The following is a 22,302-nucleotide window of genomic DNA, read 5'->3' on the forward strand; positions in this document are numbered from 1 at the left end:
TGAAATTGCATGACAGAAGAGTCTCCCTTCCCTCAGTGGTTTAGACCTCCTCTGTCATCTGTCAGAGGTTGGTGGCATCCGGCATTCCACTCCGACTCTTTGTACATTTATTGTTTGTGATTGATGTATCACTTCTTTCATATTTTTTGTTTTCCCCCACATGTATTTGTTTTAAATTTTAATTATGAAATACTATGCCTGCTAAAAAATACATGGGGCTTATGTGTGTCATGTGAGGAAACAAGAGAGCCCCCAGCTCCCGTTCACCCGCCCTACCCCATGGAGCTGGAGGCTGCTGTAAAGACCTTTACTTTCTGTTCATGATCTCCTGGCTTTAAAAAGGTTGTGTGTACATGTACGTGTTCCTAGACGATATGATTTTAGTTTTATGTTTTAAAACTTTAAATGGAATTATAATGTCTATTTTTTGTTTTGTGGCATTGTCTTCAGACTAAACTTTTGAGAAATGTGCCTACCTGTATAGCTGGAGTTTGTTTTCACTGGTGTTTGGTCCCTCTTATGCGTCCATCTTCCCAGCACAGTCCTTGTTGTGTGGTGAATTTGAGGCATGTTTGCAGGCATGTCTCCATGCAGAGGGGGCGTGGCAAACGTTCTTAGGCATATTTGCTGGCATGGGTGCACGCGGCCTTTGGAGGTCCTGACCTGGGGTAGAAGGCAGCTCTGGGTCAATGATGTTGGACTCTGACATGCCCCACTAACAGTGCCGCACCGATTCATGCTCCACTGACAGCACCACCGAGCAGTTCCGCTCCCTCGCCCTGCTCTGCCGTGCTGCCTGGTTGCCTCCTGCGATCAGTCTAGTGAGGTGGCTTTCACTAGGCATGTGCTGAACCACAGATGAGCTCAAGCATCTTGCTAAGGTGCTTGTACCTTCTTGTGTGAGGTATCCACTTACTGATAGGTTATTCGTGTTGTTATTTGTAGCTCCTGTAAGTCTCTGTGTGTGTTTCTGTCCAATAGCTGGGTTAGTTAAGCCACTATTAGCTGAGCGTGTTGCTTCTCACAGAAGTGTCTTATCTTTTCACTGCCATGTCTGTTGCTCAACACTGCTGCTTCATTGTCGTGCTGCTGTATTTGCTAATCTATTATTATTATTCTTATTTCTGTTTGTAGTCTTTGCTGTATATACTTACCTAAATGTTTGTTTCATTTGCTTACCATTTCTTGTTTGATGTCAGATTGTGCTTTTTTCAGGGTCTCCCTTATCAGAATTAATAGCCTTTAGAAGTTTCTGTAAAAGCTATTGTTGTAAATTACTGTGCTTTTTGTCTGAGAATGCCATCTATCACTGTAGAACTATCTGTCACAGAGTAGACACTTTCCCAGCAGTTTGACCATATTGTTGTTCTCTAAGTTCTGCCATGCTGTTGGATTCCCCGCCACATCTGTGTACCGCTTCCTAGAAAGCGGTTGGTTCTCTCGAGCTGCCATTGTGATCTGTCTTAGTCTCCTCTTTTCACTCCACATTTCATTTATCCCTCTTGATATTTTTCAGACTTCCTGAATCTGAATACTAGTGTCTTTTACTAATTTGGGGGAAACTTTAGCAGTAACACTTTGTGTTTTTTTTGTTTGTTTTAACAGTAACAGTCCTGTTCCCTGATCTGTGGGCTTGTTTATATTTTGCCAACTGTCCTAGACTAATGTCCCGGATATTTAAAGAAAATCCCAGATCAGGCATAGCATCCAGTTCTCATGTCCCAGAGATCTCTTTCACTCTCAGTCTGTCTTCATGTTCCATCACAGTAACATTTTCGAAGAGTACAGGGCAAGTGTTTCGTAAACTTCCTCCACCTGGGAGTCTTCCTGCTTCCTCATGATTAGGCTCAGGTGCCGCCTTGTGGGCTGGGAGGCTGGCAGCAACATGTGCTTGGTGGACTTGTTAGACTTGGGGACACCAGCTTTGGCTCCAGCATCCTGGGTGGCTGTGGGGAGGTCTAGTCCCATCCTGCTCTCTGCAGCCAGCTGTGGACTTGCTACTGGGAAGTCCAGTATTCCTTTCTCACTCCCTTCCTGCCTTTTTACATTAGTTTGCACCTATACATTCTCATGTATTAATTGGATTCTAATCTTTTCTTTTGGTAGCTGTTTTGGTGCCAAATTGCCCTAGATACCTCATCTGGCCTTCCTGGCAGTCCCCAGCATTCTTGGCTCCCCGACATTCTGACCCTGCAAGCTGTTCCACTGTTCTATGACCATCCGTGTCCCAGCTGTGCGTCAACAGTTCTTTCCCGGGCCTGGGATGTGCTCATTGCTTTGCCTCTGCGTGGACAGAGTAGGGAAGTGGATGCATGCCTGGCCAGCATGCTGTGCACTCACCACACTGCAGGCCTCAGCCACCCTTTCTCACTCTCTCCTCTGACCACCAGACATTTGCCACCCAGAGTCCAAGAGTAGAATTTATCTGTTCATTCCCGGAATGCTCAGAAAAAGTTGTCTGAGCTTCTATGAGAAAGAAACCCAGGGACAAGAGCTCAGTGTTGGTGTGGGGCATGTGGTCTGAATGCTGTGTCCAAGGCCACTTTGTATTGCTCATGCCTCCATGTACTATCAACTATTGGAAGCGGGGCTTGATTTGTTTGTTTCATTTGCATCTCACTTTAGTTTTCTCCTATTCCACACAGGTATTGCTTCTGTTTGCTTTCCTTCTCTGAATGTATGGAACCTGGGGAAGCGAGCCCCAGAGAAGCGTTATCTGTCCCCTCTGCTGCCCTGGCTCCTGGCTGCCCTTCGGATAGAGGAGCAGGTTGGTGCTGTGGCCGCCAGGCTCTGGTGCTGGAGTTTCCTGCTGGCCCTCTCTGCAGCCTGGGCCTGGAGGCCAGCCATCCTCACAGGCGCTTCCTGCACCTCAGCCATGCTCAGTGAGCGACCTTGTGTGTCCGCACTTGGCATTATTTGGTTTGTGTCTTCAGAGTTAGTTTACAGAGTGATTTCTATGTATAGATAAGCAGATATGTCATTTTGTTAGATTTGGCCAAAATTTCCCTTATGGCGTTAGCACTGATCTGCATTCCCACGGTCAGGTCTGAGTGTGCCTGTTCTCACAGCAGTGCTAGCAGTGTCACTCATTTGCCAGTTTGATGGATGAGGACTGGTTTCCCACTTCAGAAGGGTCTTTCTCCCTTGGCCTGCTTTTCTGTTAGGATTTCAGTCTTTTTTCTTACAGTTTTTCCTAGTTCTTTAGATGCGAGGTTTTGGTCTTCATCTGTCATATTTCCGCAGGTAATCTCTTCCCTTTGCCCACTGCTTTCGGCCCTCTGTGCTGCTCCTTTGCCTCGGAGTTTCCCCTGAACACCAGTCTCACCATTGCTTCACCGGACGTGAGTTCCAAGTGCCTGTGGGGAAACTGCCCTTCCAGCTGGAGGGGCTTGCCCAGGCTTCCTGCTAGTACTGTGTGGTTTACTTTCTTACATCCTGGTCCATTTGGAGGCCACTCCTGTGCGTGGTATCAGGTTTAGATCTAATTTTGTCTTTCCCCAGCTGACTTCCCAGTTGTCGTAGCACTGTGTAGTAAGACACCTCCGTTTGTCTGGTGTCTGAGCTGCCCCTTTGGTTCTGAAGCTTCTTGCTGCTCTGGTCTGCCTGGACTTTCTATCCTGTTGCCCTGCTGTCTGTCTGGTTGTGCCATCGCATCCTGTCTTTGGTGCAGGGACCTTGTGGCCTGCTCTGTATGGTTTTTATTCAAAATCTCTTCCAGCCTTTTCATGCTTGAACATAATTATGCATTTCCATCCTTTGCTATCCATTTTGGAACACTGGCTGCGGGCGGCTAGCATGTCTTTCTACCCTTTCATCCCTTGCTCTCCTACCTGTTGCTTCCTCTGGGCTGTTTTATGGTTCACCAATTCTTTCTTTAGCTCTGTGTACTTGATAACTTCACTCGTTCATCTAGTTTTAAATTCTAGTAATTACAGATTTATTTCTGCAAGTTGTGTCTGGTTCATTTTCTACCCTGCCTGACCATTTTTGACACTGAGAATAGCTGGTGCATATAATCCCATTTACTCCTTACCCTTCCTTCAGAGAAGTATGGGCTATGCTATCCCCCTTGGTTGAAGGCAAACTGAGGCATAGAGAGGTTAGGAACTGACCCGTAGATACACAAGCACTGAGTGACAGGGCCCTAGTGGCCCTGCTGTTTTATCAAGCAGACCATTAACGTGTGTTCTGCCCAGCATCTGTCTTTCTTGTGGTCGACATCTTTCTTGGCCCAACTCCCACCACAGTCTTGGGGGTTTTAATTGTGCCTTTCTGTAGAAGTTATGTGTGTTCCTCCAGACTGGGTCTGGGGCAGCACCTGGAGTGCCTTAGGATGTATGTGTCAAGGGTGTCGGAATTCTTCCAGACCTCTGCCAGCTGTGTGGTTAGGAATCCCCAGGGGCACCTTCTTTTGTGATCTGCCTCTTCTGGCCAGCATCAGGATGTTTTCTGGCTTCTCCTGAGGGAGCTGCGGTCCAGCTGTCATCTGCCCTGCTGAGAACCCTGAGAGCAACCAGGAGAGGCCAGGTCTGCAGGCCAGGCTGGGTTGTATGCTGGCCTTCACCCCTGGGTTTGCCCCACCTTGACTCAGGTCTTCCAGGGCTTTGCTTGCTGTGCTGTCAACTCTGCCCAGTGCAGAGACACTTCTCCGTCTTTGCTTTGCCAGCAGAGCAGCCAGTTGGCTATCTGGGAGGCCCTGCTTTTCCCAAGCAGCGTTCTCTGTGGACATGACTGAGCATGGGTAGTCTGGGGATCAAGAGGGCTGAGGGCCTGCACAGCCACTTTTGTTACTGAGATGGAAAGCTGAGTGGCTTCCCACTGTCACTGTCCTCCATGGTACATGAAGAGCCCAGACCACTCTGTCTAAGCTCTGCGGGCCAGCCTGCTCTGACATGAAGGCTGTGGGCTCCTGGGTGGGGTTCCAGCCTGTGCTGAAGCTGCTCTGGCAGTGGTCAGTCACTCCAGGGTCTCCGCTTCGTGCCCTCCTTCTGGGATGCTGCTTTAGGCATTCCCGTCAGCTCATTTCATCAGGCATGTAAGAGTGCATGTGAAGCCTGCAGCAGATTCAGGCAGAAGCTAGCTTTTTGCTGAGGGTGGGCTGGCTGTGTGCCGGTAATGGATAACAGAGAGCAAAGAGTGACTTGGCCTCCTACCTCAGGATGTCCTGGGGTGCTCTGCGGGCAGACAGCAAACCAAGGAAAGACCTCAGCCCTAGGCACCCCACATGCTGCTGGGTACCCCTTTTCTGTGCTCCTCACTGCCTCCTGCTGGTGAGGGTGGTGTGCTTATTGGCAGGGAGGGCCACCGCAGATTGGAAGACTGGGAACTCTTGAATGCATGATCTCTTTCTGTGGTTGATGTAGCCTAGAGGTAAGACCACCTGCCTGGGGTCACCAGGCTCCTGCCAGGCCTAGGCCCAGTCCTGGCCCTTGTGGAAGCCCATCTGTTTTGCCGGCTGTGTCCACAGGGGCCGAGCACTGGCTGCTGTCCTGTCCCTGTCATCGTGGCTGCAGGACTGTTGAGGAGGTGTATGGAGGACTGTCGCAGAAAGCACTGCCTTCTCAGCAGGGTCATGCTGGCTGTGGCCCCGTGGTGCCGGGCACACATGCAGCTCTCTGCCTGTGTGAAGCTAACTGAAAGCTTTGACTGAGTTGGACATGTAAAGAAAAGAGTGATTTGACTTTCCTCTGCAGCATAGAGCAGCTTGTTTTCCTAACAAAACTATAAATAACAGGTAAGTGTTGGCTTTAGCCTGGAGGACAATAGGGGGAATTCTTGTTCTTGGATTTTAGTGTCTGGCTTTGACTTTCTATCACATAGTTGAGGAGGAAAGGAAAGATGTGAAGGTGTGCAGGTTCAAATCTGTCTTGGTGGTGGTGATGGCCAGCAGCCCTGCCTCCCCCGCTACCGTGTAGGACGGGATGGCAGTGACCCTCTACCTGCCCCTGTGCACTGAGGCCCTGGTGCTAAGCCCTGCTATCGTGCTGAGTCCTTCCATGGAGAGAGACTTGCATTTACTCATGGCAGGGCTGACCAGCCCTTGCTCCACCCTGTGCCAAGGACAGTGGCCCTGCTCCCCCTTTTGGATGTGCATAGCAGTATCTGGGTGCTTTTTAAGGGTGGTGATTATGTGATCGCTGAGGCCCCTTGCGTCTCCTCTGAGTTTGCTGGGTTGTGATGCTCTTCCATTCAGTTTTTATCAAGACTTGAGAAATCTTCTCTGTCTCCCTGTCGCAGTGTTCCTCAGCTGTTCATTGCTCAGGGCAGGGCTCAGAACCACCCTGTGGCTGTCCACAGGGTCCTGTCCAGACTTCTGCCTGTGGTGTCGCCCTGGGGCAAAGTTGCCATTTCACCATTCTAGCCTGATTTTGACACTTGCTGTTAGGAAGCCTCTGCGTGGAGTTTTGTGTAAAAAGTCAGTATAAAATGTGCTTTTGAAGGTTCATTTATAAAAGAAACCTGAAGTTCTGCAAGATGCTGAGGCCCCCATGTGTGATTTTGGAGAGGCCAAGCTGTCCTCTCCAGTCACAGTGTCCCCGTTCCTCACCTTTGAAGTAATGACAGAGACTTCCATTCCTATGAACTGTCAGTATATGGTATCATTTTATATGTTAAATCTGTCATTTCTGTCTACATGGCGTAGCACTCAGACCTTTATTTTCAGAACATCCAGAGAACTAGCACACTAGGAGGGTGTTTATTCTGTGTTGTATAGGTCAGGACAGCTGGTGTCTGCTGTCTGCATGTCGTTTGACAAGTGATACCCAATGTGATAGCCTGCATAGGGCACCTTGAGACTGAGGGCCTGCTGTGCCAGACGTTGTGATGTGGTGCAAAACCCAGGTGCCTATGCAGGTCATTTTCACTTGCATACAAGGAAGGGTGATGGGCACCAGCGGGGGTGCCCCTGAGCCCGGGCGAACTGCAGAGCATGGGGCCAGGCCATCGTCTGCACTACAGAGCTCTGCCCCAAGACTGCCACCATTATAAAGTGGAACAAACCCATGCTGCTTGACCTGGCAGCCGTCATCCCATGTGTGTGTGACACGACCCAGTCCATTGGTCCCCCGCCTGTGTCTGTGTGACTGTTCATGAAAGGGAGGTAAGCACTGCTGGTGTCATGGGTGGGTTTTCAGGGCTACCCTGCAGACACCCATTCAGTGCTCTTTGGTGAACGTGTAGGTGGTAGTTCCCCAGTAGCTTCTGACTCGTGCTCGGGGCCTTCCCAGCCCAGCTTCCAAGGGGGTGGCTGGGGCAACCAAGGTGTGGGTTAGGAACTTGGGCCTTCCCACAGCCTCAAGCCACAGCTCTTGCAGTATTGCTAGGCAAGCTTCTCACTGTATGGGGTCTGCACTCTTCCCTTTTGTTCAGGGGTAGCTTCCTTGGCCTCCAAGGAGAAAAACCTGGACTTAGGCAGGCGTGGCAGCAGTCCTGAGCTGCCCCAGCAATAACTGCCATGACCACAGTCCTTCCAAGTTTCCCAGATTGGAGCTCGGGAAAGAGGCCCTTTCTGCCTGGGAGTCGAATTGGCAGCACACGTGAGTTCAGTTTTAGAAACCAAAAGCAGAAATAAGATGAGAGACAGGCAGGCTGTCCTTTGTCACTCCTAGCAGCCACTTATGGGGTGAATTGAAACCTCTTCACCCCACTGTCACAGCACATTCCTTGGTCACTCTTGATGTTCAGACAGTGGTCCCTGGCTCATTGTACTGACAGACCCCTTGCTGCTGGACCTTGCTGTCAAGGGACAGGTCTTTACTTCTTTGCATTTGACCCACCTGCCTCCAGACTATAGATTCTGTGAGATGATTAGGGTCAGCACCTGGTGTGTGGCTATGTGTGAGTGAAGTCACAGCAGTCGAGAGACCTACTTGTGTCAGAGTGGACCACCATAGGTATCAGCTGAATGGGTGAACTGGCTTGTTTAGCTTACAGTTGTAGTACCACGTTGCTGAGTAGGGTGGCTGGCGTGGGCTGGAAGTCAGGATTTGTTGTCTGAATGCCTGATGGCTGGGGTTGTTAGACAGGGCTAGCCTGGAGTGGGGGCAGCAGTGCATCGGGGATTGGGTTCTGGGTGTGGTCTGTCGCCCAGTTTTAGAGGAAATGGCTCAGATGTTTAGTGGGGCGCCTGCATCCGGTGTCCCTGGTCTGGTCCCCCCATAGACAGTGTTCTGGAGTGTGAACTCTGCAGCTGTCCCCTTTCCATGGCCCAGGCCAGCACTAGATTAGCACCAAAAGAAACAGCAGAGCTTCCACAGGAAGGACACAGGTTAGGAAAATGAGAATGTTCTTAGGGACTTGTTCAAGAGGCCCTTCATTAGGCAGCACAGGGCACAGTGTCCAGCTGGAGCTGTGATCCAGTCCTGAGCCCTTGAGGGCTCCCATGCCCATCTGCAGCCACTGGTCTGTGATCTCACCTCTTGCATGTACTCTGGGACCTGCTCAGTGGGTGTCGGGATCTCAGTCCATAGCCTTGCTTATCCAGTTGCATCGTTTTCATCACACACTGGGTACCAGGTGGAGGAGCTGCTCACACCAGGCAGCCCTGCCAGCTGATAGCCACCCTGGACCATGTGTGCTGCTGCACCCTGGCAGTTTTGCTGCATCTCTCTGCAGGGCTCCAGGTGCAAGTTGTCCCTTGGGCTCCCCTGAGCCCCAGCTTCCTGTCTTCTCCTGGACATCACCCTTATAGACCAGCTGCCATTTGCTTTGCGTGTGACCTGTGGAACAGCTTTCTCAACAAGTGAATGTTGGCTCTGGTCCCAAAGAGAGTGCACTTTATGTCCACCAACAAACCACCGATACATCTTGCTGAGCTTGAGTACCATTCTGCTTGGAGCCCTGCCCCAGGCCTGGGAGTCGGGAACATGCGGAGGCTAGGCCTGCACCTGTGGCTGGGCAGACCAGACCACAGACACCGGCACAGTGGTTTCCTGCTCATCAAGTTGTATCACTGAGAAGTTGTCGCTCATGCCAGAGCTGTTCACCCCCAGCTGCGCAGTGGCCCAAGCCGTCACTCAGCAAGCCCATCAGGATTTAGCAGTAGAACCTGTTGTGCCCAGGACCCCCACGTGTTAGACAGCAGAGGGGTGCTCCTGCTGCAGAGGGCATTCTGGACATGGAGGAAGACCCCGGAGAAGCTCCGTGACCTCTGCCAGGCACTGGCCCTTGGCTGCTTTGGCCACCCTCCTTCCACGGGGGCTCCATGGAGCACTGTGGTCAGAGGAGCATCTTTCAGGCTGCTCTTGGGCTCCTGGCTACCTTGCTGGCATTGCAGCATCGATGCCAGAAGTGTGCAGTTGGCTGTCTCCCCAGAGAAGCTGAGAGGAGGACTGAGGAGAAGGGGAGCTTGCTTCTGGGATGACACTGGAGAGCTGTGGGGACACATATCCATGGGGCTCTGCCATCAATGGAGAGCCTCTGCTTGGAAGCTTCCTAGCCCCTGGTCCCACCAGGCTGAGCTGGCTGGGAATCTGGTACCATCTGCCTCTGACCTTCCGCAACCTTCTTCTGTCCTCTTCCTGTGCATCTTCTGGCCTGAAGCCTCTTTCCTGGTGCACAGGCAGTAGATAATGATCCACGTGTGCCTGTGGGATGAGGAGGAGGGAGAGTGGAGCGCCCAGTTACAGAGCACCCTGAGGAGGTATCTATGCTGCCCTGGGTGCCTGCCTGGAGCCTGCTCTGGGCTGGACGCACCACTGCCCTGCACCCACTTTGGCTTGTGAATACTTGTGGTCCAAATATAGACAGTGTTTGGGGTGTTCTTTGTGAGTCTTGGGCCGAAACTCTTGTGGTGATCCTTGTATCATCTCCTTGTTATGTAATGTGACAACATGAGTATGAAATGGAAACCAGATGTCAGGGTGGAGCAGAGGAATTCTTCCCAGTGAGCGCCAGCAGAGCAGACTAGAGTTTTCTCCTTGTTAAAGCGTTGAATGCCCTCGGAGGAGTGACTTTGGAGGGGCTTCTGGGATTAAGTGGAGGTCTTTGCTGAAGGTAAAGTGCCAATTTGGGACAATTAACTGTCTTTTAAGAAACTTGTAAAGGATTTTCTGTGCTCTGTTATGTAATTGTGCAGTGTTGTTCGTAATGACCAAGGGCCTTGTTATCTAGAATCAGCTTAGAACATTTAAATTCATGCTCTTGGGGAGCAGCGGGCACCAGCTCCGGCCTGGCTTGGACTTGAGTGAGAGGGAAACACGTGTACTGTGGCGGTGGGCTTGCTCCTGTGGCAGGGGGTGGGCAGCACTGTCACATGTGACACACTGCTCTTCGTACAGATCTATGATGGCACACAGATCTGGTGTGGTCAAATCTCTGTAGAGTCAGTGGACTCTAGATGTCTGCAGTGCTTGGGTCCTGAGACGACCTCAGCCATGTTGACTTGGCTCTGCCTGGACTGCACTGGGCTGCTAAGGACATGGGTTTTTGCCCTTTGAACTGTGAACAACTACTTGTGACTCAGCCAGATCAGAAGCGTGGCTCCTCGCTTACGAGTAGTGATCCCTGACCCTGGAAGGAGGCCATGTACTTTACTAACTGAAGACCCTGCTCTCCGAGACCATCAAAGCCTCGTGCAAGCATTGAATTCTTACTAGGAAAATCTGTTGTCAGATGCCATGCAAGTCATCCTGTCGTCCTGTGTCCCCAGACCCAGCTCAGGGAATGAGGAAGGGATTCCGGCTGCTGCTTGCCTGGGCTGCAGTGAACCCTCTGCTCTCCATCTCAGCGGTCCTTCACACTCTGACATCAGCTCACACAGTGGTGGTGTGCTTTCCGATGGTATGCATACCCCTGCTGAATGTGTTCATGCCATCTCTTAAGTATCCCTAATACACACCTATAAAAGTACACAAAAGTCATATTTTTGTGATTCTTCCCTTTCACAGATTGGGAAACCAAGGCCCAGGAGTGTATGTGGCTCAGTGTAAGTCAGGTCCTTATCCTTGGATCCAGCCAGGCAGAGCCACAGAGGGGCTGTCTTTGCCTTCTCCAGCACATTGTTGTGTGGCCACTCATCCCTGGGTGTTTGCTGCTAGGTGTTGTGTGTTCAGTTTTCAGGTGAACCTCAGAAGCAAAGGGCAAGAGTCCTGGTGCTGACAAAGCTCCTGCAGCCTCATGGGCTATCGGGTCCTTCTGGCCAGCACTGCCCCTGGAAGGAAAGCAGGAGACACTCAAGCTTCTTCACTCTCTTCCACTTGTTGCAGAAGTGAATTTGAAGATAGTGCATCTAACACAGCTGGAGCAGATCAAGTGTGGGGGTCAGAGAGTTGCCTGGAAAGCAGTGCTCCTGGGACTGTCCTGAGCAGGAGCTGTGCTTGGACTGCTTAGAAAGGAGAGTGTCATGTGAGTGTTAGAGGTCTGTGGATGACACCAGCATGTCCTAGGTCAGCATGTGGAGCTGTACAGACAATGTGGAGGGCCAGCTGGCCCCCTCTGAGCATCAGGAATCTACTTATCCTACCAGGTCCCTGCCATGACGTGTGGGAGGCCACTCTGCTGTATGTTTCTCAGTATGTCCCCCTCCTCTTGCTTCTCAAAGCGATGCACTGCTCCCTGCAGTTTCTGCGCAGGTCCTGCAAACCTGACAGGATGGTCACGGGCATGGAGCCCACCCCAGCCAGAAGGTCTGTGCCCTGGGCTCTCCTCCCTGCTCGGAAGGGTTTCCAGGACCTGGGCACCAGAGTAGAAAGAAAGTACAGAGCTGAAGGTGCATGTGGCTTGAAAGTGGTCCCGTCAGCCGGCCCTTTGCAGATTCCCAGATGGGAGGCTAGGGGTGGGTATGTGAACGACAGTGCTGCTCAACCTGGCCAAGGCCCTGTGGCTCCTGCTGCTCTGACCAGAATCTCCCATGCATCCCTACAGCCGCTTCCAGGAAGTCTTCGTGAGCTATTTGTCTTTGTGCAGGATGGGTGGGAGTGAACCTGGGGTGCCCACTAGTTAGCAAGATACTGAGGTGGATCCTGCCCCCATCACCAGTAGCCCCACAGACTTGGGGCAGGCTGCTCTGTACCAGGGGGCAAGTTGGGGCATGTGTAGGGACCTGGGGGTGCAACGGGAAGCAGGTGTGCCCTGCACATGTGAAGAATGTCGCATGTAGCTTTTGCTTTCTGTCATTGCATGAAGGGCAAGAGACTGGTATGTGTTGGGCTGAGTGTGGGACAGGATGGCCTGGCCCAGGGTCGATGTGCTTCATACAGTGCTGGCATCTGTGTAGGTGACACGTCAGCCGTGGGGTCTGACAGGCGGCCTGAGGGCCATGTGTCCGTCAGGAAGGTGCTGTTCTCAGCGCTGGTCACTGACCTGGAGGAGCTGGGTCAGGGTTCCCCTGGGCCCGATGGGCTGACGAGAACCACAGTCTCTCATGCTGAACTTTTCCTGCCTTCCAAATTTATGAGAAGCTGGGAAATAACAGGAAAGTAAATGGAAATGGAATCAAATTGGGAAGATGTCCGTGTTAGAGGTGTGCTGGCGTTCCACAAACACAGCCCATCAACATTGTCTAGATGCAAGATTGAGGTCGGCAGCGTTCTCTGCACAGTCCGAAGTGCAGTTATCTGTGTGCAGTGAGCTGGGCTGTCTAGGACACTGAGAATTACTCTGGCTGTAGGGGAGTGCGGTGACATTTAGTTGTCTGAAGCACCCTGGTTCCCTACTTTGTGGATGTCATCCATGTGGTTGGCTTGCATGTTGTTTAGACCCATGGCCTGCATGGCATCTGGTTTCCAGTTGTGCTTCCCAGGAGGAGTAAAAAGTGTAGCTCACAGATTTCTGCACATTTAGCTGTGTGCGGGCACATGTTTGTGCATGTAAAGTGTCTAAACCTACGGGAGTTTCATTAATCCACTAGTGTAGGACAGGGCTACAGTTGAGTTATTGACTAAATGAAACTGTACTGCATATACCTAAAATACTTGAACAAGATGAAAAACAGATTTGGTTCTTAATCTTTCTACAATTCTGGAAGCTTTTAGAACTTGTTTTTGCCTTCATTTTATAATTGGTTCATGCAGAAATAGTGTTTTTTATAAAATAGAAATTTAAGAGATGTTAAAGAGCCCCTGGCCCTTGCCTTTCTGGGCCTGGCAGAGTGGCCTCCACAGAGAAAGGGCAAAAGTGAGGCGCTGTTGGCATCAGCGCACACTGAGTGGCACCTGGGGATGCTCCTAGCCCTGTGGAGGAGAGGCAGCGCTGCAGCGTGCCACTGATGCAGCCTGGGCAGAGCTGTCAGGCCCAGAGGTGTAAGGAGTGCTCCCTGGCCGTTGTCCTGAAAACACGAAGAAGCCAAGCTTTACCAAATGTGCCAGATGTGACCTCCTTACATCAGCTGGCCACGTACCTGCCATTCAGCACTCTTACTGATCCATGCACCCCCAACTCAGGAGCGCTGACAGCATGGCGACTGTCAGGCAGGGATAGCAGGACGTGAAGCAGTGAGGTATAGCACGGCTTAAGCTGGAGTGTGCGCTCTGCTGAGTTGCTGGCCCTGGTGGCTCTCTTGGCCCCACATGAAAGTTTTAAGAACCAAGAGCCCAGCTGGCCAGAGGAAAGTGATGGACTCTCCTGTAGCCTGAAGAGGTGCAACTGGACTGTGTGAACTGTGCCATGTCCTTTTGGCTGTGTCACATGAGTCACCAGAGCCATTTGGCTCCAAGGTTTTTACAGCTTCATACATATATATTTTTTCAATATTTAGAAAACCACTGCATGGAATCTGGAGTCGTGGTCTGGTATGACAACAAACATCCACACTCTGTCATTCCCAGCCTCTGATGAATGGATTTGGAAGTAATTTCCCACGTCAGCTCATGTGGCATGGGGGTGACTGCTTTATTGAGGGCTCCAGACCCCGGGGTCCTGCAGGAGGAGACCCAGTCATCCATGAAGTTGTTCTTCCCTCCTAGGCTCCTTTTAAAAATGTGTTTTGAAGCTTAAGAAGTTTGCAGGGACTTAAACACACTGAGGTTATAGGATGTTCTTTGGTTTTGTGTTACACCCTCTGTCCTCCTGGGAGCTCTGAGGTGAGCTGGGCCTGTGCTGTTAATCTGCTGTTTCAGATTATTAATAATGCAAGTATCACCATGCCACCACCTGGTATCATTTGATGCTTATGACGTGCTCCATGTTTCCAGGGCTTATCTCATTTAATCCTCATGCACATGTAACAAAAGTACCTGCAGGGTGTCCCGCTCCTGTACCCCCACGCACTCACTGGTGGAGGTTCTTGCTGTACAGGTGTGGCCTTCACCGGACTAAGCATCTGGCTGAGGCCAACTCCTACCAGAGGAGCTGGCTGCACAGTGCAGTCCAGTTCTTGAGTGTGTCTGTGGCCTTAGGAGATGGGCTGCAGTGGGACAGGGCTGGCACAGGCCTGAGGCCTGCCAACTTTGAGAGTCTGGGGCTGGCAGGCAGGACTGCCTCTGTGCTGAATGTTGACAGGGACTTGGGGAGCCTAGAGTCCCTGAGAAAAGCTCCTAGGCCCGTGGCCTACCTGAGAGCACAGAGGATACAGCTGCCTTGCTGCTTTTTAGAGATGAGACCTGTAGTTGTTGCTTGATACGTCTTATAAATAGCAGTTTTTAAAAAGAACCTCAAGAGCCCAGCTTGAGGGACTTTCTGTGGTGGCACATACTTGTAATCCTAGAACTCAGAAGGCTGAGGTAGGAGAATTGCTGTGAGTTTAAGGCCAGCCTGAACTACATTAGAAAGACCCTGTTTCAAAAAAAAAAAAGATAACCTGTACAGCCTTTGGGGTTGCCTTGAATTTTTTACTGGAGGCAACAAACTCAACTTGTTTTTTTCCTGTGAATTTAAAAGAGAAAAAAAACCTACCTAGAAACAAAAGGAGTTCGAGAGAACAAAGTGACTGCAGTGAGCAAGAAAACAGGGACAAGGGCACTACTGTTCCTACCACGTCTGGCTGCTTGCACCAAGCCCCCCTGGCCTCTCAGGACTCAAGGTCAGCTCCCCCATCCTGCTGCTCAGCCGTGCATAGGTGCCCCCGGAGCCTGCAGAAGGGTGAAGAGCTCTGTCCTTTAGGGTGCTGATGGTTCTCTATGAGGATAGGAAGTGCTCTTTCAGCTAGATGCAAGAGAGGCAGAGGATAAAAGGCAGAAAGAGCTCATTTCCAGTCTTCAGGCCACTGGGGCTTCCAGAGTCCCTGTCCTTTCAAAAGACACCTCATGCCCGTCCCTGCTCTGTTTTCCTCCTGCTGCCCTGCCAGGAAGCTGGGTATGGGCAGGGGCGCTGGGAGAGAAGTGGGGCTTTGTGGTCATTTCCTTGTAGGGCCCCACTCAAAACTGCTGCTTTCCTGTGCGTATGCCACAGTGCTCACCTGGACAGCTGTGAGGACTTGGGACCTGAGTTGGCAGGTCTGATGCGCAGCACCTCAGTGTCCAGGCAGTGCCCTGCTTGTCACTTCCCCGCCTGAGCTGACATGGCCCGTCCTCGCAGAGGCCTTTCCGAGGGGGCTTGGCTACAGTCCCGTGTCCCTGCAGGAGGATGTCAGCATCGGTACCTAAACACTCAGGAGTCACCTGTGATGGACAAGAGCCCAGCTTGAGAGGGACTTTCGGGCAAGGGATCTGTGGACCAGTCTGGGGGATGGTTTTTCCTCAGGGGCATGCCTAAGGACGAGGGAGGGCCTGGAAGGGCACTGTGCTCTTTGGCAGGCAGTCTGGAGTGAGTGTTGGGGCTGATTTGTTTCTGCCAAATGTCTGAGTAACTTGGCTCCTTCCACTGCATAGCTGGAGATAGGGGGAACAACCCTTTGGGAAATTTGGGGTACAAAATTGTGGACTCTCCCTCCAAAAGGAAGCCATTCCTCCCCAGGCCTCCTGCTGACTGAGTCATGTTGAGGAAGGCAAAGTTAGACCTCTAAGTAGAATTCTGTGGAAGAGCTACCCCTGTGAGATTTGCTTATCATTTTGATTTGAGAAGCCAGGTGAATTTGCTGCCAGTTTTGCCTTGCCCTTGTCCTTGATGTGAGCTTGTCCAAGCGTCCCTAGATATTTCCACTTGATGTTTCTTTTGACTGATAACTGGGTTCTGGACATTGACCACTGTCTGCCCATTCATCACAAAATGTCCCATGCATTCCTTTGGGGAGAGCTGTTCTCAAGCAGAAGAGAGCTCTCTGTTTGGGTTGTGGAGCCTGCAGGAAGAAGATCTTCCTTGTCCCCATAGGCTGAGCACAATGGCTTTAGGAGTATTTGCTGGCTGATCTGGTGAGGTCTCTGTTAAGGCCATCATGAGTAGCTGTTTCCCATGGCTAGGGAATTATCCAGACTTGGTAGTGCAGAACTTGGAGACCTGGCAGAGACTGGGTCTCAGGCGGATCTCCTCAGCAGCAGTGTCAGCAGGCAAAGCGTAGCCAGGCGTGCCATGCAGCAACTGCACCACAGCAGCCACTAGCATTGGATCACAACCTTATCTACTTTTTCTTTATGAAAAAAAAAAAAAAAGAAACAGTGTAGGAGTTAGAAAAGGGACCTCTGTGAAGTCCTAGCTTGGCCTCACTGGCTCTTGGCCTTGCTCCTGTCCCAGGCTCATGGCTTCTTGTGACAGACAGGGGACAAATCCAGTGAGGTCCACCAGGCAGGAGGAACATTCCACAGCAGGGAGACATGCTTACTTTGTGCAGCACTCCACCACTCCTGGCTGTCGTGCAAGTGCAGAGGGGAGATGCCCCCTTCCCAGAGGGTGCCTGTGGTCGAGAAGTGAAGGAGGGGAGATGGGCTGGCCCCCTGTTGGCATAGAAGAGGAGCAGACACTGGGCTACAAAGGCAGCTTGGTAAAAAGCAGAGGCCTGCAGAACTGTCTTGAAGAGGGCATGATGATGGGTACCTGCCTGTTGGGGAGCCACTAGCTGGGGTGGTTGTCAGGCATTTCAGACATGGCTAGTGCAACTGTAGAACTAAATGCAAAAGAACTTAAATTAGATTTTAATTCGCACAACCACATGTGGTGGCCATTGGCTCCCTACAGTGCTGTCCTGGGGACAGCCCAGCTTGTAGGTTGGTGGCCCCTTCATGCCCTCCTGGATTTCCCATTGATGACACGGGTGCCTGTGGCAGAGCTGGATAATCTCCACAGCGACTTGGCCTAGGCCACATCACTCACAGTCCGTGCCCCTTCTCAGGGCTGCTTGCAGGATGTCAGTGACCGCTGTTCCATTCTGTGGGGCTGTTCTGGGAGGCTCTTTCATGGCAGAAACTGCCTCAGTGGCATGGGTGCCAGGACCTTGTGATGGGGCTCTGGAAGTTCATAGACCAGAACTGCAGCAGTCCTCTGGAGGGTGGTGGCACTCAGCTTCTGTCCTCTACCACCTGTGTCTAGTGCTCCGGGGGTCTCCTTGCTCTGATCCCAGCAGCGTCCCTCAGGCTTTCAGCCCATATCACTCCCCAGGTTGGCCCATCTGCTGCACGTCTCTTGCTGTGTGCCCAGGAGCAGATGGGCGGTTGGCACAGCAGGTGAACAGACCCAGCTGCCTGGACTCTGAGCAGTGCCTTTTGCAGTCATCGGTCAGTGCACCCTCCACTCGTCTCACTCAGGGAGTGCTCCTTTGTTTCAGGGATCATGCTGAGAGTTGCTTAGCCCACGAGTAAGTGTTGGTTGCTAACCTGTTAAACATTAGTGCAAACTGACCTGCGCAGTAGTGCAGCTATGCTTGTGCACACCTGCAGGGTCACCCTCCTTGCAAGCGTGTTTGGTTTTACATCTGAGTGCCTGCATAACGTGAGGGAATCAGAGCATCTGTTGGTGATCAGGCCATCTCCATGTTTTGTTCAAAGGGTTATGTAAACGGCAGTGACTTCAGCCTGCTGTTGCACACAGCATACCCCTGAACTGGAGTGACTTCACTTGGTGGAGTCTCTCTGCTCGTATCAGAAAAACTAACAAAAGCACTGTTATATAGGATGCCCCATAATGATGTGTGTTCATTCACGCCAGTGTTGACCGTCTAGTGTGCTGACTTTTGGAGAATCTTCATGGTGGCACATGCCACCCAGTTCCGATTCCTGAATATTTGAAGCAAGAGGTGGGATTTAACAAAGGAGAGACACATCCTGACAGCCTGTTTTTCAGGAACTGTGCCATTCATCCTAAGGCACATTTAAATCTCTGAGCAACTGTTAGTAGTGAGGTGTATTGTCATTTAGTGCTGCTGTCGCCCAGCTGCGTAGGTGAAATGTAATGATGTCACACTGTGGGATCCTGGATTAATGAGATTTAGCCATGATTCATAGCTTTGTAAGAATGGTAGAACGTCCCTGCCTGTGTTGATTACTTGTGTGATGATCACTGGGATTTCAATGAAGCAGACAGGGCCAAGACTGTGGACAGTGACAGTCCCAAGGGGTCATGAAGAGTAAATGAGGAATCCCCTGTGGAGTGCTTAGCTTTTGTCAAGTGACGTTGGTGATTGTGACAGTGAGGGGTGGCTGGGACTCTGGAATGCTGCAGTGTGTACACCTGAAATTCAGGTGGCCCCAGGGTCTCCCCTGGGATACAGGGGCCTGGAGTGTAGGGGTCCTCCCTGTGGTCCCTGTGCTGCCCATGCAGGTCTGCCAGCCTTTGTGAAACCTGCCATCCAGCCACGTCTACCTGTTTCAGGAACACTCAGACATTCCCTGAGTCTGCTTTCACTGGGACATTTGGTTAGGAGAGTTATTTGATTTTGTGTTGCTTATTTATGTTTTAGTCCATTAAATTCTTATTGTGGGAAATGCATTCACCTCTTGTGATTTCAACAAACAGATTTTTATACCTTGTTGCCTGGTAGTTGTCCACATTGTGGCTGGTTATGGTATTTCTTCAGTGTCTTCCCGTGCCTCTGTTAGCAGTGGTGGAGCACTGGCCAAAGCAGCAGTGTAATCATGTTGGACCCAAGGGCTCTGTGGCATAGATGTGCTCCCCTGCAGCTAGAAGAACATCATTTGCCTTTGTGTCTAGAAACTTTGCTTTCACTTTCTAGGTCTCTGTTTTCTAAAAAGTTCTAAAGTGAAGAATATAGTCTGTGATTTCCCTTACATGTTTGTGGTTCCTGATGTGGCATGCCCCATGCCTGGTGGGACCACACAAGGAAGACGCTGATGTGATGGGGTCTGGCAGAGATTGCTGTGGGCTGACCCGACCTAGGACCCTGGCAGAGCAATGGGTGACCTCTGTGCGCTGCTGGTGTGGCATGGGGTCCACAAGTCTTTGTTAGCTAACATTGAGCGGACCTAAGGAGAGGCCTGTCAAACACAGGCTCACATCTCCAAACAGAGTTCTCTTGCCTAAGGACACAACCTTCTGGTGAGATTCTACAGTGCTTCAGGCCACACTTTGGCTCAGGGAGCCGAAGAGCCAGGACAGGAACCCCACATCCCTGAGTCTCAACCCTCTGCTGACCTCCCAGCTTTGGGTGCGGGTGTGACACAGAGCACTGGTCACATCCTGCAGGACCTTGGTGGTTGGCTGTTCAGTTGCACCATGCTGTCTCCTGGGTGGGATGGGCCTTGTTCAGAGTGCAGTCCAGTTTGGAGGCCTATCCTCTGTGCAGTCATTGAGTTGGCCTCTAAGAGGCTGTGGGTAGAGCCAGTGCCTGCTGCTCATGGGGGAGTCAGGGGCTCCAGTGCACCCCGACTTGCCTTGTCCTTAGCCCTGCTTCTATCAGGCTTACCCAGTGACTTGTGGGTCCGGGGGGTGAGGGATGTCCTTGTCTGTCCCCCATCTCTGCCCCCTTCACGCCCTGTGTCCTTGACAGGGCCTGAGCAAGGGCGTAGGCTAGCCCTTACAGGAAGTAGCATCTGTTGAATTCTGGTTTGCTCTTTAATATAAAAATGAACAGAACTGGGAGTTTTGATATTTTTCCCTGCACCCAGGGAACATCCTTTGGAAGCCATTTAGATCTCTTCATTTCTTTGGCAGGAATAATCAAGTATTGAATGTCAAGGAAATAGGGGCCAGGAGTATGAGGATAGTCTGCCTCAGATGAGACTGGTGTGTGGGTACAATCAGTGATCCAGTGCTGTCTAAATTAATCTGTTACCAAGACTCCTGGGCTGAGATGGAATCTGAGCCCCTGGTCCCTCTCATTTTCAGGACTCTCAGAGTCTGGAATGGGTGCGGCCAGCACCCTGTTCATCCCTGTTCGTGGGCACCTTTGGGCAATACTGCTTTGGTTTGTTCCTTTGTAACTATGTTTCAGGGAAAAGAGCAGAAACGAGCAGATAAATGTAAAGTCCTTAAAAAGAAAAAGAAGTGGTGTGGGCTTTCTAAATGCCAGCCCGTCTAGTGACTCTGATCTGTGGAGGCCCTGAAAGATACTTGAGGCCACAGGAAATGTCATGGGTGACCTTTAGAATCAAAGCATTGGTGCTCAGCTGGCTCTCTGGGTCAAAAAAAGTGAGGTCCTATAACCCATGAAACAAGGGAAGACCAGAGAGGCAGCCCGGGAGAGGGCATGGCAGGCCAGGGCTGTGACTGCTTGCTGCTGGGTGGGGACTGCCGGGTTGATGGTGAAGTTCATGGCCAAGTGAGGGTGTCTGTGCCCAGGGCACACATATGGCCAGGCATACCCTGTGTGTGCACACACATGCACATGTGTAGCGTGGGTGTGTGAAGGAGTGTGCACAGGCCTTGAGACTGATTGGAGGAATGCTGAGGCTGGCTTCCCTGGGCTGTTCACTCGGACCCTGTAGCCTGTGTGAACATACCGTTATTCTGTCATCAGTTTTCGTGGGGACATTTCATTTCAGAAAGTAAAGTGAAGGTCAAGAGAAGTAGCGGAGTAGACATGGCTAGGGTTAAAAGCCTCAGAGGCAGCAGCAGGGGTTGTGATGAAGGATGAGCAGGCGTCCCTGAGCCAGCAGGAGAGCCCCGCCTCCTCCCTGATGATAGTGCAGTGCCTGTTTACCTCAGGACACTCTAAAAAGGAGTGAAGGCCTATGAGATGGGGGATAGCTCTTTCCAAATCCCCTCCCAGTCCTGCCACCGAGATCCCCATGAATGTCTACTGTGTTTCCTTGGGCCTTGGACTTGCGCCTGCCTGTCGCTGCCTTCACAGAACTAGCTTTCTCATGCTTGCCCGTTTTGCCCTTGCCAGCTGCCCACATGATGCAGACCCCTTGGCGAGGGCTTGGAGCCTTCAGGCTGAGCCTTCTCCCCCTGCCGACGCAGGCTTGCAGATTTGCCCTAACCTCCTGATGGCTCTCCTCCATGAGGACAGGCTCACTGTGGTGCTCCAGCTTCTCTGGCAGCTCCCAGTGTGACCCCAAGGGAGGCCCGCACTGCAGTCACAGGTAAGGCATGACAGTGTTGGAAGCCAGCTCCGGTGAGGCCTTGCCCCAGCTGGGCTGCTTAGCTACCATAGAGATGCAGGGGACTGCTCCCTGCCTGGCTGCCAGCTTCTGCTGTCTCAGAGTTTGGGGTGCCCTGCTATTTCCCCACCTCCTAGGACAAGAGCTAGGCAAACTGGCATGGGTAGGGCTCTCTGCCCTTCTCTATCCTCAGCTCCCGCAGTTTCCTCCGTACAGTGGCTCTCTGTGCTCATTCCTATCCCTACTGCTGCTACCATGTTCATCCCCAAAGCTGAATGGGTGCCATCTTCCAGATGCCCCTCAGCTAGAGCTCTTCAAGAACTGCCATTGCCTTTCCCTATAGTGACAGGCTCGCATCTCTCCTACCTGCCTCTCTGACTTCGGGATGTCACCTTCTTTCTGGAGGGAAATGTGTGCATGAGTGTGATCTTTCTCTGAGCCCCAGGCTGAAGTACATGACAGGCACTTCCGTTTTGGCATCACTGTGACTTGAGCCCCCTTGGGCAGTCCAGATGCCAAGGAAGGGGTGCTGTTCGACTCAAGAGAACCAGCGACTCTTCCTAGGGCAGTGGCAGAGGGCGGCAGGGCATGGGTAGTGCTGTGTGTGGCCCAGCTCTCTCTAAGTAGGTCTCTAGCACACTTGCTGAGTTTTTCTTACTGCAGGTAGATAAGTTGAAGTCCTCCTGTTAGGTTTATCATTTTAGGGCCTAGCAAGTGCTTAACAAATAACTATTACATAAATTTTCTTGTATTATATAAATTTTCTCAAGAAGGAGTTAGCCCACGTGTTGTGGCTGCCTTTGGGGTTTCAGGCCATCCACGTAGATGCCATGTGTCCAGGTGCACAGCTTCGCTTCTCAGTGTGGGATTCGGATGGATCTGAAGGGAGGGAAAGAGCGGTGGCTGGGCACAGCAGCTGTGGGGCATGGCCATGCTGGGCTTCTGGTGCCTCCTGTGCTTTTCTGCCAATTCCTGAACCCTTAGTCCCTCAAAGTGG

At 51.5% G+C, this 22,302-nt stretch overlaps 1 protein-coding gene across 10 annotated transcripts in view; it reads left to right on the forward strand.

Annotated features, from left to right (window-relative positions):
* The window catches only part of Hdac4 (histone deacetylase 4), a 256,470-nt gene that overhangs the window by 59,983 nt on the left and 174,185 nt on the right, over positions 1-22,302 (forward strand). The window contains exon 1 of one of the 10 annotated variants that reach the window (XM_005411177.2): positions 9,907-9,996. The exons of the other annotated variants lie outside the window; for them this stretch is intronic. The gene's annotated coding sequence lies outside the window, so the exon portion shown is untranslated. Of the gene's footprint in view, positions 1-9,906; positions 9,997-22,302 lie in introns of those variants that run through there. 10 annotated transcript variants of the gene reach the window in all.

This window comes from Chinchilla lanigera, unplaced genomic scaffold (assembly GCF_000276665.1).
Source record: "Chinchilla lanigera isolate Chin_1 unplaced genomic scaffold, ChiLan1.0 scaffold00141, whole genome shotgun sequence".
NCBI classification, from domain to species: domain Eukaryota; kingdom Metazoa; phylum Chordata; class Mammalia; order Rodentia; family Chinchillidae; genus Chinchilla; species Chinchilla lanigera.